This window comes from Ambystoma mexicanum, chromosome 14 (assembly GCF_040938575.1).
Source record: "Ambystoma mexicanum isolate Mex_15411 chromosome 14, UKY_AmexF1_1, whole genome shotgun sequence".
Lineage (NCBI taxonomy): Eukaryota > Metazoa > Chordata > Amphibia > Caudata > Ambystomatidae > Ambystoma > Ambystoma mexicanum.
This window is the reverse complement of record NC_090940.1, coordinates 320704159-320718872: the sequence shown is the minus strand read 5'-3', so window position 1 is coordinate 320718872 and position 14714 is coordinate 320704159. Positions and strand designations below refer to the sequence as shown.

The following is a 14714-nucleotide window of genomic DNA, read 5'->3' as shown; positions in this document are numbered from 1 at the left end:
TGCACCATTCAACAACATACTAGTGCCTCCTACATCTATCTCGGATACCTTGCTCCCAACTGTCCACTCTCAGATTCACACACAGTCCACACCATTGATCACACCTGCACTATAGCAGAGCCACTCACCACCGCACTGCAGCCTTAACAAAGGTATTATTATCAAGGCAGCCCTCATTAATGCTAGATCTTTGATGGCCCATGCACTTGATATCAGTGATTTCCTCTCTGCCAATGACCTGGACTTCTTAGCAATCATAGAAACCTGGCTTCATTCGGCCTCTGGCCCGTCCCTCTCCACTGGCTATCCATAAAAATAATACCATCTATCGTAAAGATAGAGTCGATACCAGAGGGCACAGGGTGGCCTTCATCACTAAAGACTCACTAAGCACTAGAGAAATCAACAATACCACTAACATTGAATCAGGTGAATCTCACCATAAAACCTTCACTTTCACACACTATCTCTATAACTCTACATCTTATTTATCAACCATGTTAGGCAAAATTGTATGCAGTACCCTTTGGGTGCAATACTACAACCCTGACATCCTGGCAACCTTTGGTATAAGTCTGTACTACATAGGTTGAGGTTGGTAGTGTGGTCGAGTAGCGAGGCTCATCTCAAGAGGGGTCAATGTGAGCTGTAGGGGAGTTTCACAGAGATTCACAGTGACAAGTATTCAAATAGACTCTTACACACAAGGTTTCGTGAGTAAACAATTATTAATTTATTTACCAGTCAGTTATAGTAAGCCTTCCTCAGAAGTGAGCAATGTTAAACAACACACCAATACTCTTCAAAAATAATACACACTCTTAGTTTTCAGAATCAGCAGATGCCCACTTGGGATGGCTCACAGACACTACCTACACCCTCAGATGACATCAATTGCTAGGGTGCTGTGGATATTAATATATCACTGTTTGCATTCAGACTTTCTTACGAGTGTGTCAATGAAAAGAGGGATCAGAATAAAACAAGTATTCACACAATGATTCTCAAGCAGGTAAATACTTTCAATAACCCCCCAATGCAAATTCAGTTAATTCTTTCCTTTAAGGAAGGCAACAATACTTAAACAGAGGAGAGAAAGTCATTTAGGGAGCCAGGCCAGCCAATGTTTAAGTTAGCAAAAGTCAAGGTGAACTAAAGCACTTCTTGCAGGTAAGTAGAAAGTCTTTCACAATGTTTTAAAAGTCTTGGTAGAATAGAATAGATCAAAGTACGGCCACAAGCTGATTAGGCTTGTGAGGTAAAGAAGTTGATAGCAACTCTACAAAAGCAACCAAGCAAGTCTTCAACTAGGACAAGTGGCTACACAACAAGAGGTACGTTCTCTGAGACTTTACAGTACCTTTAGGTTGAAGAAAAAGTGCAGCAGATGACTTCTGTTCCTGTGCAGCTCTCGCTGTTCCTGGGATTCAGTCGTGGGGACAAGAGGGAGGACTTTGGGGACTCCTGCAATGCAATGGGACAGTCACTGCTTGCAACCGTCAACCTTCAAACAAGTGGCACTTCGGTGTTTCAGCTCCTCGCGTCTACCGCAAACAGCAACACTGCGGTTTCTGGCTGTCGAGATGGGCTTTCCTTGCATCTGGGGTCCCGCACTCTGTTGAGGGGACTCGGGCTCGGTCATTCCTGTTCCAGGGAATCCAGAGGATCTTCCTGGAGCTTTTGGCCAGCTTAAAAGCAACACACACAAACTGGTGTTCCTCTCCCTGGTGTCCGGTTCCAGCAGCCACTGCAGTAGAAACTCGGCCAGCTTTGAGAGGATGTCCAGGTGGCCTACTTTGGAGGTGATTGGTCACACAAACTGAAAGGGAGAAGTCGTCCTTGCAGGGGCTTCTCTGTCGATACAAATTTGACGTTTCAGCACAGCAACAGGGCTTCACCGGGCAAACCAACGGTGCAGGAGTTGCAGCGAGCGTCTTCTTCAAATTCCTTCGTCCAGTGGTCGACTCTGCCTTCCAAGTCAAAAAGCCTTGCGTTTTTTTGGAGCCTGCTCCCATTTATTCCAGCCTAGCTGTCAGCCGGACAGCCAGCCGGCCAATCACCTAAGAGTGCATTCCTGTCTCCTAGGAGACTAAGCACAGGGAGTTTCCCACCTCCCTTGCTTCCTGCTCCTGTCAGACACACTGGAGCCAGAGGCAGGCTTCCCTCGTGAATCCCGACAAAGGCAAAATTAACAAAGGGACCAAACCTGGTTTGGCGCGCAGAGTAAATCTCAGGAAGGACCTTTCCACAAAGAAATGGCGAAAAAAGAAGACCAGGGCCATTTTGACAAAAATGGCACCCATGGGTGCTTTACCGTGGCTGCGAACGCAGCCTGCAGTAAAATCCCAAAATGTTAGTAAAAAGTAAACCACTGCCACCAGCCATTCAGTGAGAAAAAGTTAACCTTCGAACGTTATATGAGAAGCTAGACACAGGGGATACTAAGTAACCCCTCCAGCACCCTATTGTAAGATAGTGTGTGCTGGGCCTGGAAAGTTACAAATGTAAGTAAAGTCAATTTCACTTTACTGCTCTGGGAAACAGTAGTTTATCCCAGAGAAGGTATTTAAACCTTTGGGAAATCTGAAAGACTTCCCTGTGCCACTGCACTGAAGGTGCTGTGTGACAATGTAAAAGATGAAGGAATTTGTCAGACTCCACAACCAAAAATACGCAGTCTACAAAATCACATTACAATACATGAGAGAGTGGGAAAAAGGGGTCTCACTCTCTCCAGGTTAAAAAAAAAAGCCCTCAAAATCCAGCAAAGTTGCTGGGGTCTCTAAGGTAGAGGGAATTAGCACATTTCTGAGAATTCTCCCTGACAGACCACCTGGCCCAGTACAGTCCTTTGAAGATGACATCATACTTCTCCTATCAGCGTAAACCAAGCAGTCCTCTAGAATCATTCTTCTGGCCGATTTTAACTTAGGTTACAAGGATAGCACTGACCCTAATGCTCTGGCACTAGCAAGTGCTAACAACGCCCTAGCCTTCATCCAATGTATCTCGATCCCTACCGATAACGAAGGAAGAATTTTGGATTGGATAGTTGAACGTAACTGTAAAATTACTATCACTTCGAAAGCAAAATCGTATCTTGCCAGTACTAACTGCCCTGACCCGCCCTCAACTGGCATCAAGTAACACAAACCTGCTGGTCGAAACCTACAATCGCTCCTTACTACGGGCCCTGGACACTATAGGCCCCTGGGTACTCTAAAAGCTAAACCTCAGTCCCACCCCAACTCCTGGTTCACCCCAACCCTCAAACTACTCCGCACCAACAAACATTTTGCAGAATCAGTATGGAAGAATGATTCCACTGAGGCAAATAAAACTCACTTCACCACTCTAGCAAAAGACTACAAACAAGCCATAATCAAAGCAAAATGCTCTATGTTTAATGCTCGAATTAACGATGCCCAATCATCCACCAGAGAGCTCATCATTATACTAAGGGAACTTGAAACCCCTGCACCTCAACCACAGAACTGCACCAAACGACTCCTGGTGCACAAATATTGAAACTGCCCTCCAGGATAAGATAGCCCTACTACGAAAAAAGATTCTAACTAAAAAAAAAATAAAAAAAAATCAGACGTCAATCCCTTCTGGGTTAAAGCCTCCTCCTTCCCAAAGCATCAAAGACCCCTTTAACTTCAAACCAGTCTCGAACCTGGACGTAACAAATTATAAAAGCCCTCAAACCCTCCAGATGCCAAGGGGACATATGCCCGGCATCAGCCATAAAAAGATTGTGCAGGTGCACTTGCCCCATTCATCACCTCTCTCATCAACTCTTCATTCGCTACCAGCGCAGTGCCAACCAGCTTAAAAAACGCCTGATTCCTCCCACTATCAAAAAAACAACTTTAGACCTGAACATCCCTACCAACTTTCACCCCATCACAACCGTCCCCTTCCTCCTCAAAATCTTAGACAGAGCCGCCTACCTGCAATTCAGGCACACCTGGAAACCAATAACCTCTTGGGGTTATGCCAATCAGGTTTCTAACCAGGTCACAGCACGGAAACAGCTCTCTTAGACTTAAAAAATTAAATGGACGACCTCAAATATTCTGGTAGAATGGCTCTCTTCCTACTGTTTGAAGTTTAGTTTATTTATAAAGCGCAGCCAGGCCCATGGGCAACCGGGCACATATTCTTAGATACAGGTTACAATATATACAAAATGCACAAATTACAATTTACAAATTACAACACAAGTACAATAATACATATATATACAAATGAAGTATATTACACGTCAGTATCAAATCTAAGTGAATGAGCCTCATAGGTTCTGCGTGAAAAACAAAGATTTGGTATTATTCTTAAAAGTTAGGAACGACAGCTTGGTTCTGATGGAAGTAGTTCTGTTGGACCTGTCAGTAGCTTTTGATCTGGTTGAGCATCAAATTCTCAGCGAAACACCTTACTTCAGCAGCTTTCTCCACTGAGGCATCCACTTGCATTACTTCTTTCCTAAGTGTTCTCTCCTACAGCCTCAGCACAGCCCACCTTAGTCATGTGCGGTGTCCCACAGGGCTCTTGCGTCTCACCTACCCTGTACAATGTATTTACAAAACCGCTGTTCGATCTGCTGGACACGCAGGGTATCTCTTACACTAACTTCGCAGACGATGATCAGATTCTCCTTCCTATTACAGGCGACTACTCCATTGACACAAAAACGCTAGATGACGTCTATCATACCCATTCAGTCCTGGATGGCGCATCACTCCCTTTGCCTAAATGACGACAAGACTGAACTCCTCCTGATTGGTCTGCAATCTCAGCTAAAGAAACTTGACTGAGCCTACAAATCATTCATCATGGACAGCAACATTATCCCTGTTTCCCATGAACTGGGGGTCTACTTGGACTCTAACCTGGCACTTACCAAGCAAGTGAATGCAATTGCCTCCTCAGCTTCCACTACAAAATGAATCAATGCTACCAGACACTTCCTCTCAGCAGACAGCTGTATTACACTAGCTAGAGCATTGATAGGATCTAGATTAGACTATTGCAACTCACTATTTGCGGGCACCTGCACCCGGAATATCAAGAAAATGCAAGTGATTCAAAATAATGCCCTGAGAGCAGCCTTGAACATTCCTAAGAGAGAGAATATATCTGCAGTCAGAAGAAAAGTGCATTGGCTGCCAATCTGTGATCACATGTGCATCAAAACACAGGCCATCGCCCATAAGTGCCTAGCCAATAATGCCCCAAAATATCTCTCTACCAGGTTCACCAGCTGTCTATGTAGCAGACCTACCCACTCTACCTTATCTGCGTCATCTCTCCGCCCCGAGATATAACTGTCAAAGGGCCGGAGGGGCCAGTTTCACGGTAGTAGCAACGAAGACTTGCAACACCTTGCTTGCCTCACTAAGATCTGAACTCTCCCATTGGGCCTTCCGCATGCACCAAAAAACATGGCTATTCTGAAAAGAACAGGAAACCATAGACGACTCCTAGCCAGCCACTAACATTCAATGCTCATGTAATATCCAAATCCAAGCCTTTCGTGCAACTCTGTCTGCTCACGAAACTTGTCTTATGCAAAACGTAACATCTATGTTTGATAACTAAAATTATTTTTGTGCCGCCTTGAAGTTCCTTATGTAAACAGGGCCTTGATACCTTCGGGTTTAGCACGCTTAACAAATGACAAAAATAAACATTGCTAAAAACAGGTGAGGCACCGGGAATCGTTATGGTACCTGGAGATGTTTTTCTAACCGATCCGCTGATCTGGTTGTCTTTCTAGTGCTTTTGGCTTAACACTTGCTAGGGATAGAGGCTAAATGGCAGCCTACTAGATCTGACCGATTTAAAATATGTGCTTTACCTACTCAATCAATTAGCCATTATTTATTCAACTGTCCTCCTTATAGCACTCTTAGGATAAAGTTGCCTTTTCCGTACACTGTTAAAAGCATGATTTCATGTACACTGAAGTGCTTGTTTTTTTCAAAGCTTCCAATCACTTTGATGTAGTTGGTGCCAGTGCAAAATTCCTCGACTCACCTTGGATCTTTGACAGATATATGAGAGTTCAGTCGTATAAATTGTAGGAAATGTAGCTCTCTAAAACGTGATGAATGCTCAGAGCAGGGAAGAGAGCATTATAGAAAAAGTAAACTCTTTGACACCAGCCTCCCCCACAAGAAAGCCAGAAGGGTCAGGTGGAAGATGCCTCCCATAGAGCTATGGCTTCTTTATCAAGCTGGTGGATGCTAACATAGTGCAAAAGAGGTGAAACAATCCTACACTGTCCTGCCAGGAGGGAGGAAAGGTCACTATGTAAAGATAACCTAAACATCTGATACAGATGATTCTACCATCTTTTCCTAGGGAGCTGGTAATTCAGAGTGGGAAGACAGGAAGGTACAGACCAACCAGGCCAAGGATTTCCACAAAGATGGAGAAGAGGACTTGCAGTGGGCTCCAAGAAAGGCAGAAAACACTGAGGTCTACCCTAGAGCACGAGTTTGATACACAAACATAGTCCATGCACGCTACTCAGACTGGGCTCTGACAACAGAGCATGCCTGTATTCAGTATCAGAAAATATCTGATTAAGAAATGAGAGCCTGCCTCAGAATTGAATGTCTTAGGCCACTAATCTGCAACAAATTAGCACATACCAGAGTTGGATCCACCCAGGTTCACCTTTATGGGCAAGTATGCGAGAAACCCTTAGAAGGGTCTAGATGGCTCCTGGAAGGCCTGTCAAGACAAGCTCTTGGAATTGATAGAGCAACTCGCAAACATTCTGGACATGGCAGTGTTTTACAGAAAGTCTACCCCATCTAAGGGTGCAGAAGTAATGGAACGACCCAAAGGTTGCATGCTTTTGGCTATAGACGTTTATTATCAAGAAAAGAAAAAAGGAAAAACCTAGCTATCCCTATTGCTAAGAGGGGATTCCCTGCCTCAACTAACAAATTAAGGGTTAAATAATTAAAGTCCACTATCGTGTCAAACATACTTCTGTCCCTAACACTTATATTCAACTAAGGATAATGTTTCTAGGAGATCCAGAAGGATGCTTCCCTCCTTCTGGACAGGACATCTTGCCAGTTCTTAGCACAGTTTGCCAGAGAAGGGTTTCCCTGGCTTTCTTTCACTGTTTGCAACAGTCATAGGAGAGGACTCCCTCCCCGTGGTTGTTTCTTCTTCCTTCTGTATACAAGTCTTTCAATGTTCACAACTACTAGAGGGGATGACTACCTTCCCCTGGTTTATTCCTCTCTTCCACCACTGCACTGAAGAAGAGGTATTTTTCTTCTCTTGCTTCTTCACTTTCTTTGTTGATGGGTTATCTGGGTGGCTTCAGTGGCAGGTATTGAAATGATGAACAACTACGTCTTGGCACGTTCCACCTGGTACACTCTCCTGCCCAGTGATGCGACAATTGTGAGCACTCTTGATGCTTTGGTACTGTTTTATGGGTGGGAGTCCCAAACTCGTATATTCTGCTGCTTCGGGTAGTCTACCTGGTATACTCTCCTGCCAGGTACTGTGACTATGGTGAGCACTTTCAATGCCTTGATATTGTTTTATGGGGTCAAGTCCCAGATTCGCAATTTCTGCTGCCTCGGGTGGTCTACCTGGTGTACTGCTATGTACTGTGACTAAAATGAGCACTCTTGATGGTTTGCTTCGGTCTTATGGGGGCGGGTCCCAGACTTTCTTTGTAGTCTACTTGGTATGCTCTCTGCCAGGTAAGGCGAGTGTGATAATCACTCTTGATACCTATTTATTCCAATATTGTTCTTGCCCTGGAGTCCCAGACCCTATGTCGAGTCTTTCTGTGTTTGTTCACTTTTACCCCACTGACTTGGGCCCTCTGCGTCTCCCCTGCTGCCCACGTCCCCTTTTCTCTGTTCTGCGTTGTTGTCGGGGCTCTTCGGACGCTGGCTGTCAGCTGTGTGGTTTCCTCGTGGTGGTTTGCCTGCCTTTGGTCAAAGGCAGCACAGCAGGGGCAGCGTATCTCCTGGCTGCTGAACTTCTGCTCCTGACTCTCTACGACATCCCGGTTAGTTGGGAGTTTGTTCCTCGGCTTCTCCTTTGTGTCCGGTTGACACAGGACCACCTCTGGATTTGCTTTCACTTCTCGCCACGTCCCGGTTCATTCTCCTTCTCCAGCTTCCTTGAACTTTGTGATTCCTCTTCGGAGGGCGGATCGACAAAGCTAGTCCGTCCTTTCCCTTTAAAGAAGCTGCTGCGATTAATTGTCCATATTGACTAGACTGCACATGTTGGTTCTTTGGGGTATTCCTCATCACTCCATGCATCTTCCTCGTCGCAGTATCCTCAGTGCCATGATTCACTGAGGGACTGATGTTCTTCCTTATCTCCGTTTTTCTACAGGATTCACATGGGTAGTCCTTACTCTTCATCATCCCATTAGTTATTAAGGAGGAAGTGTTGACCTTACACAGGTACATGGAAGTGTAGGGGGCTACAGGATATTGTATGGGGTAAGAGGGCAAGGAAGGTTGTGAAGGGGTGGGTAAAAACAACATTCTCCCTAGTGTGTGCTCCCTGTCCCATAACAGTTTCCCCATCCCATGTGATCCTCCCACGGCATAGCACCCCAAGGGGGATTATTGGACTGTGGCCGCACCACTCTGGCCCCATGAGAAGGCGCCCCCCGTTACAGGAGAAGGGACGACATCCAAGGACTCGTCACACCCAGTAGATCTTAAGATCCAGTCAGGATCGGCCTGTGAGATATTGGTCTGCAAACTGAGACCTCTCAGTGGCGAGGCGAAGGAGCCTTCTTATGGCAATGCATAAGTTAGTGGAAATAACGATCTCCGAGAAAGGGCCCAAGGCAGAGGGTATGCACTTTAGTGGCCCGTTCATAAAAAAAACTGGGTAAACCTGTGGGCGCTTATACTGCTCTAGATAAGGAACATGCAACGAAGAGTGTGTTCATGGCCGGTGTTTTCACCAAGACTGGCAAAGCAATAACCGTTCATCTGCCCACTTTCAAGAAGGTGCCACAGAAGCTATATATGCCTATTTTGTCAGATACTGCCAAGACCAAACACACCAAAATCATTTCTCCCCATTAAATTGTCGGGGCAGAGAAGCTCTGAAACAACCAGCTATTAGTACAGGTGGGCCCATTGAGTGTCACAGAGTTACTAGCATCGGGCAGTCTTTTTGAAGGAGGGTTTTTGTCAAACCCTTAGGGTCATAGAAACTGTGCAGGGATTCTAAATAACGGTTTTCGGAAGACCCTGACAATTCGACCCGCCAATCTCTTTCCTTCTCAAAGGAAGTGGAAACTCTGATAGATAGCACAAATGTGTGCAGTAACACTTTTTTTTCACAGCGGGATATCTTCAACCCATTTTTCTAATAAAAAGACTGTAAAATGTTTGTCCTGTAATCACTCTTTAGACTCAACAATTGAGCTTTGGACAGAAGTTTCAAGGTGGAGAGTATCAATCTGCTGTGATATATCCTGCCAGAGGCTGATTGGTTAGCAAGGCTTGATTTTTAAGGGTGCATACTTGACTATTCTGAGTTTTCTGCCTCATAGGCATTTCTCTCACTTCTGTTGGGAGGGGGGACCTCTGGCAGTTTTCTTGCATTCCTTTTGGGCTTTCCTCTGGGAGTTTCAGGTTATGGAGCTAGTGGTGGCAGTCCTTAGAGAAAAGGATGTCCACATGATCATGTGCTTGAGGACATACATGATTTTCCAATGCCAAAACAGGGAAAGACTTCTCATGAAGGTGGGTCCTGCAGTAGAGCTGCTGATTAGAATTTTCTTCTTGATAAATGTGGACAAGTCACAATTCAAGCCAACCCAGCATCCAGAGATTCTGGGGTTTGTGGTGGATACTCTTTTGGTCTCTTTCCAACTTCCCGATCCCAAGGCGGACGAATCAAGAGATCAGGTCCCTTCTGACTAAACATGGATATTTCCCTAAGGGAACAATCCAGATTGGTCAGCCTCTTATCATAGTGTCCGAAATCCAGGCAATATTGCCATGCCTTGCCTTGCAATGGCTCAAGATCTGACATTTGCAGAGAAGCCTTTCCTTCTATCACCAAGTTCCATTAATGAAAGCAGGAAGGCCAGCGATTACTTGGTGCTTGGACCACATGAAAGCCTGGAAAGGGGAAGCAATCTTTGAGCGCACCTCAGATCTAGTGATCAGTCGAGGCGCCTGGGTGGGACCGCTCACAACAGGCGGCAAATGACCCCCTGAGGAGCTGGATCGCCAAAGCAATTGTTTGGAAATCTTAATAGACTCCTTTGCAGTCAAGTGTTGGCAAACAAACGGTGCAGTGATGCATTCTCCACCGGACAGAAATTGTGTCTGCATTGAGGTACATGAACCACCTAAGAGGTACAATCAATCATGTAGGGTTACCAAGTCCAGAATTTGAGCCGTTATTTCGATCCAAGCAGAAGACCTACCCGGTTTGTTGTATACAGCAGCTGCCTGGAACTCCAAACATCTGATGAACTATATTGATGGAGGCCTGGACGACGAGACCTTACAGGAGTTGATGATGATTTAGGTCCATTTGAGACAGATCTGATTGCAGCCAAGTTAACCACTCAGCTGGAAATGTTCTTCAGCTGAAGACTGGATCCATAACTGACAGAGACATGGCAAGGAATAAGTTACTTACCTGTATCTCCAGTTCTCAGGCATTGGTAACTTTCATAGATTCACATTCTGTGTATGTTCCCTGTCGTCAGGCTGGGAATCCTCAGTAAAATAGAGCTGTTTAAATTAAACTGAAATTTAAGTCACTTAAGTGCTCTATCGTTGTTGTTTTGGGTCATACTGCCCAAAGCCAATAGGGAACACTCCCTTGACTCCGCCCCTGTGATCTGGGAACATAGCATGCCTTTCTCTGTTCATACAAGCGGTGGGACTAGTGTTGACCTCTCATTTCTGGACAACTCAAGCTTTCACTGGTCAAGTATTCTTTAATATGGGATATAAACAAGGTGCTAGATTTTTCCCGCATGGCTAGGTAATACAGAGCTGTAACTGAAAATTTTATTTGGGAAGCTGAAAAGGCTCCTTTCCATGATTTTCATTAAGAGGGTATCAGATGATAAAGCTCTGGATGTCAACTGCAAGTTTTTTTTCTCCAGAGAGTGGCCCTGTACGAAGATGGCAATTATAACCAAAATGTACCCCACTTTTCAGGTACCCAGTCATTTTACCGAAAATAAATCAGAGTGGTAAGTTTTACTGAAAGCCAAAATACTGAAAAAATACCAAAACTGTTAAATAGATATATGGTAGTGGGTTATGGGGTTAAAATGGATGGGGTTGGGGTGGGGATAAAAAGATAGAGAATGCTAGAAAAGCAGGTGCCTTAGGGGGCTGTCCCTAAATAAGAATTAAAAAAAAAGAATTCTGTATTTTTTCGGTATTTTGACCACACTGAAATTTACCACTCTTCAGTAAAATCACATATAACCCACTTTTCCAGATCAACCGAGGTTATGGTTCATCAGATGGCGTATGGCTCATGAGGCGGTGACAGCATACTGTCAGTCTGGGGAGCATCAGCTACTGAGTTATGAGAAGGCTGTGAAAAGCAACCTCCTGAGGAACACTAGCGTGCTGGAAGAATTGGGTCAGGACAGAAGCTAGTGTGGACATATCCATGTTCGGCACACATTTGGCACCAGGAGTGATGGCTTCCAAGGTCTCTTCTCTGGAAGAAAGCTTTGCAGATATTATGAAGGAAGCAGACTGGTCAAGTGAGTTGGTATTCAAGCCCTAGTTTCCAGAAGTGTAGCCAGTGCCTTCTTTAGACAAACCGCCTCCTCTCTCATTCTCTTTATTGTTCAAGCATACACTGGAAGCACAGAAAGAGGTCTGGAAACCCCTCTACCGAGAACGAACACGGCCAAATCACCTGTTCTCTGGGAAGGTCTGCAACCACGTTTTAGCTCACTGTACCTTTCGCAGAAGAGAAATATCCATTTGTATATCAGTCTTTGTCCCACCCACAAGGGCAGTTCAGCACCGAAATACTAGGCAATTCCCCTCTGAACAAGATTACCAACAGACGTGTTTGTTCTTGGTAGAGGGGTCCCAGACCTCTGCTTATTTTTAGAAACTTGGGGTTTCACCCTATATTTCCCAGGGTAATCCAGGCGTGGACGCCTTGCCCCCTGTGCTTATCGAGGCACAGCTTCACCTTCTGAAGAGGCCCAACTGTGCCAAAACATGTGTCTGGGGTTGCTGTTAGTACTCTTGTTCAGAGGAGAATTGGCTAGCGTTTTGGTGCTGGACTGCCCTTGTGGGTGGGATAAAGACATATGCAAAAGGATATTTCTCCTTTGCGAAAGGTACAGTGAGCTAAAACGGGGTTGTAGACCCTCCCGAGTGGGCACCTTCTATTGGAACAGGTTATTTGGCCGTGTTCGTTCTCGGAGAGGGGCTCCCAGACCTTTTTGTTCAGACACTTGAAGCAACTGAAGGCTCAATGTGACAAAGGCCAACATAACTGCTCAGTCAGCAAAACTGTAAAATCCGAAAATTCCCTTGACGTGTTCTAGCCTCAATATGGTACACAAATGATTTTTTTTCAACATCAATAGAATTTTGAGCATTTTTAACTAAGTAATAATAATTGTAATATAAAACAATTAATTATTTAAGGGTTTGCTGTGGCAAAGAGCATTCAAATCCATTGCAACGCCACATGCTCAGGAAAATCCTACCTTTGCATGGTATTGGTCATAATGAGGAACTGTTGCCGCCCATGTGCTATTTGTGACACAGTTAAAAATAGTCCAACACTGAGCAGCAGTTTGAACTGGGTTTAAATAGGCAAAAATTGCATTACGCGGTTCTGAAATCCCTTTGCTAGCTCCTGATAGCAGAACCAATTCCTTTCACACTGCTGTGCTTGATACACAGAGGTCATCTGGCCCAAGTACCTAGGGAACATTGTCCCTACCTAATATCTTTGGTTGAAAGCTGGAACATATGCAACAAAAGACTTTGTTGTCAATGGGCTCTAAACTGTGAAACATCGTAAATTGTGATCCAAGACTACAACAGAGCCATCTGATATTCAAAAGGAAACGAAAACTATAGAATTCCGGCAAACATTCGCATAATAGAAAACGTGTTTAAGGAGTGCTCCATGTCACCACATCCTGCTAGCAACTGAAGGCCCAAGATCAAACTACACAGAACTTGGGTCCTGGGATTTATGTTCTGCTACATAGTTATCTTGAGTGTGACGCACTGTTAAAGGGAAGGGCCAGATTCCTCTTCTCACATAAAGTACATACCCCTCTTATCTGTTCACCGTCCATTCCTATTGCATTGCCTGGAAGCAGCTCGATGTGCATCCAGCACATAGTAAAATTAATAAATACATAGAAACAGGACCCAGATTGTATGTAGTTATTTATCAAACCTGATGACCCGGCACACTGAGTCCGTAAAAAATAGACTGTATGCTGCAATATGTCAAAAAATATATAATTTAAATTTATTCAGAACCAAATAAGTTCAAATAAAAACATAAATAGACCCAAAACATAGAACACAGTGGAACCAATAACCTAATACCTAAACATTTAGTCTAAAAAACTCCTAACATGATTACACAAAGACAAAAGACACTCTACTAAAACAAACATTCTACATGTGTTGTAAAAATGATTCCCGACATATTTCTGTTCTTCCAAAGCCTCAATGGGGTGAACATTCTTCAGGGGAAAACCTCTGTAAACCTTGTTGTAGACTGCTTCAACACTGTGTACAAGGGGTCATTTCTCACATCCCAAAAATGGATGTATCTTCACTGTGTAATCTCTTCAAAGGTGTGCTATTATTTTATGCTAAACCGCATGCACCAATTATCAGATGCATCTACTTCCACCAAAGGCGCAACAAGTCGCCCCAATATTCGTTAAGGACACTTCAGCCAAGTCGAAATCCCGCCCGATGTTTTTATCAGGGATTACAAGGTGCCCCAAATTCAACTTGTGGATCACAAAAGAACTCCAATTCACGTCCCAGTTTGGCCACTGTAGCGGCGGAACACCACTGCCACGTCCGTACGATCGAACCGCAACGGCTGTATCCCGAATGCGGAAATGCAAACAATTCGGGATACAGCCATTGGTGCATGTGGTGTAGCATAAACTAATAGCACACCTTTGAAGAGATTACACAGTGAAGATACATCCATTTTTGGGATGTGAGAAATGACCCCTTGTACACAGTGTTGAAGCAGTCTACAACAAGGTTTACAGAAGTTTTCCCCTGAAGAATGTTCACCCGTTTGAGGCTTTGGTAGAACAGAAACATGTCAGGAATCCTTTTTACAACACGCGTAGAATGTTTATTGTTTTAGTACAGTGTCTTTTGTGTTTGTGTAATCATGTTAGGAGTTTTTTTAGACGAAATGTTTAGGTATTAGGTTATTGGTTCCACTGTGTTCTATGTTTTGGGTCTATTTATGTTTTTACTTGAACTTATTTGGTTCTGAATACATTTAAATTATTTATTTTTTTTGACATATTGCAGCATACAGTCTATTTTTTACAGACTCAGTGTGCCGGGTCATCAGGGACGTTTGGGTTGTGTGGTCAAGAAAAATTGGTATACAGTTCCGTTCTAGCTCCTTTAAAGAAACATATAGATTTCCCCTGCCGGTGGAGATAGCGAGCGTGTTTG

At 44.3% G+C, this 14714-nt stretch overlaps 1 protein-coding gene across 1 annotated transcript in view; it reads right to left on the bottom strand.

The window, feature by feature from the left end:
• Nucleotides 1-14714, bottom strand: part of NRDE2 (NRDE-2, necessary for RNA interference, domain containing) — a 746570-nt gene that overhangs the window by 105346 nt on the left and 626510 nt on the right. The window lies entirely within an intron of this gene.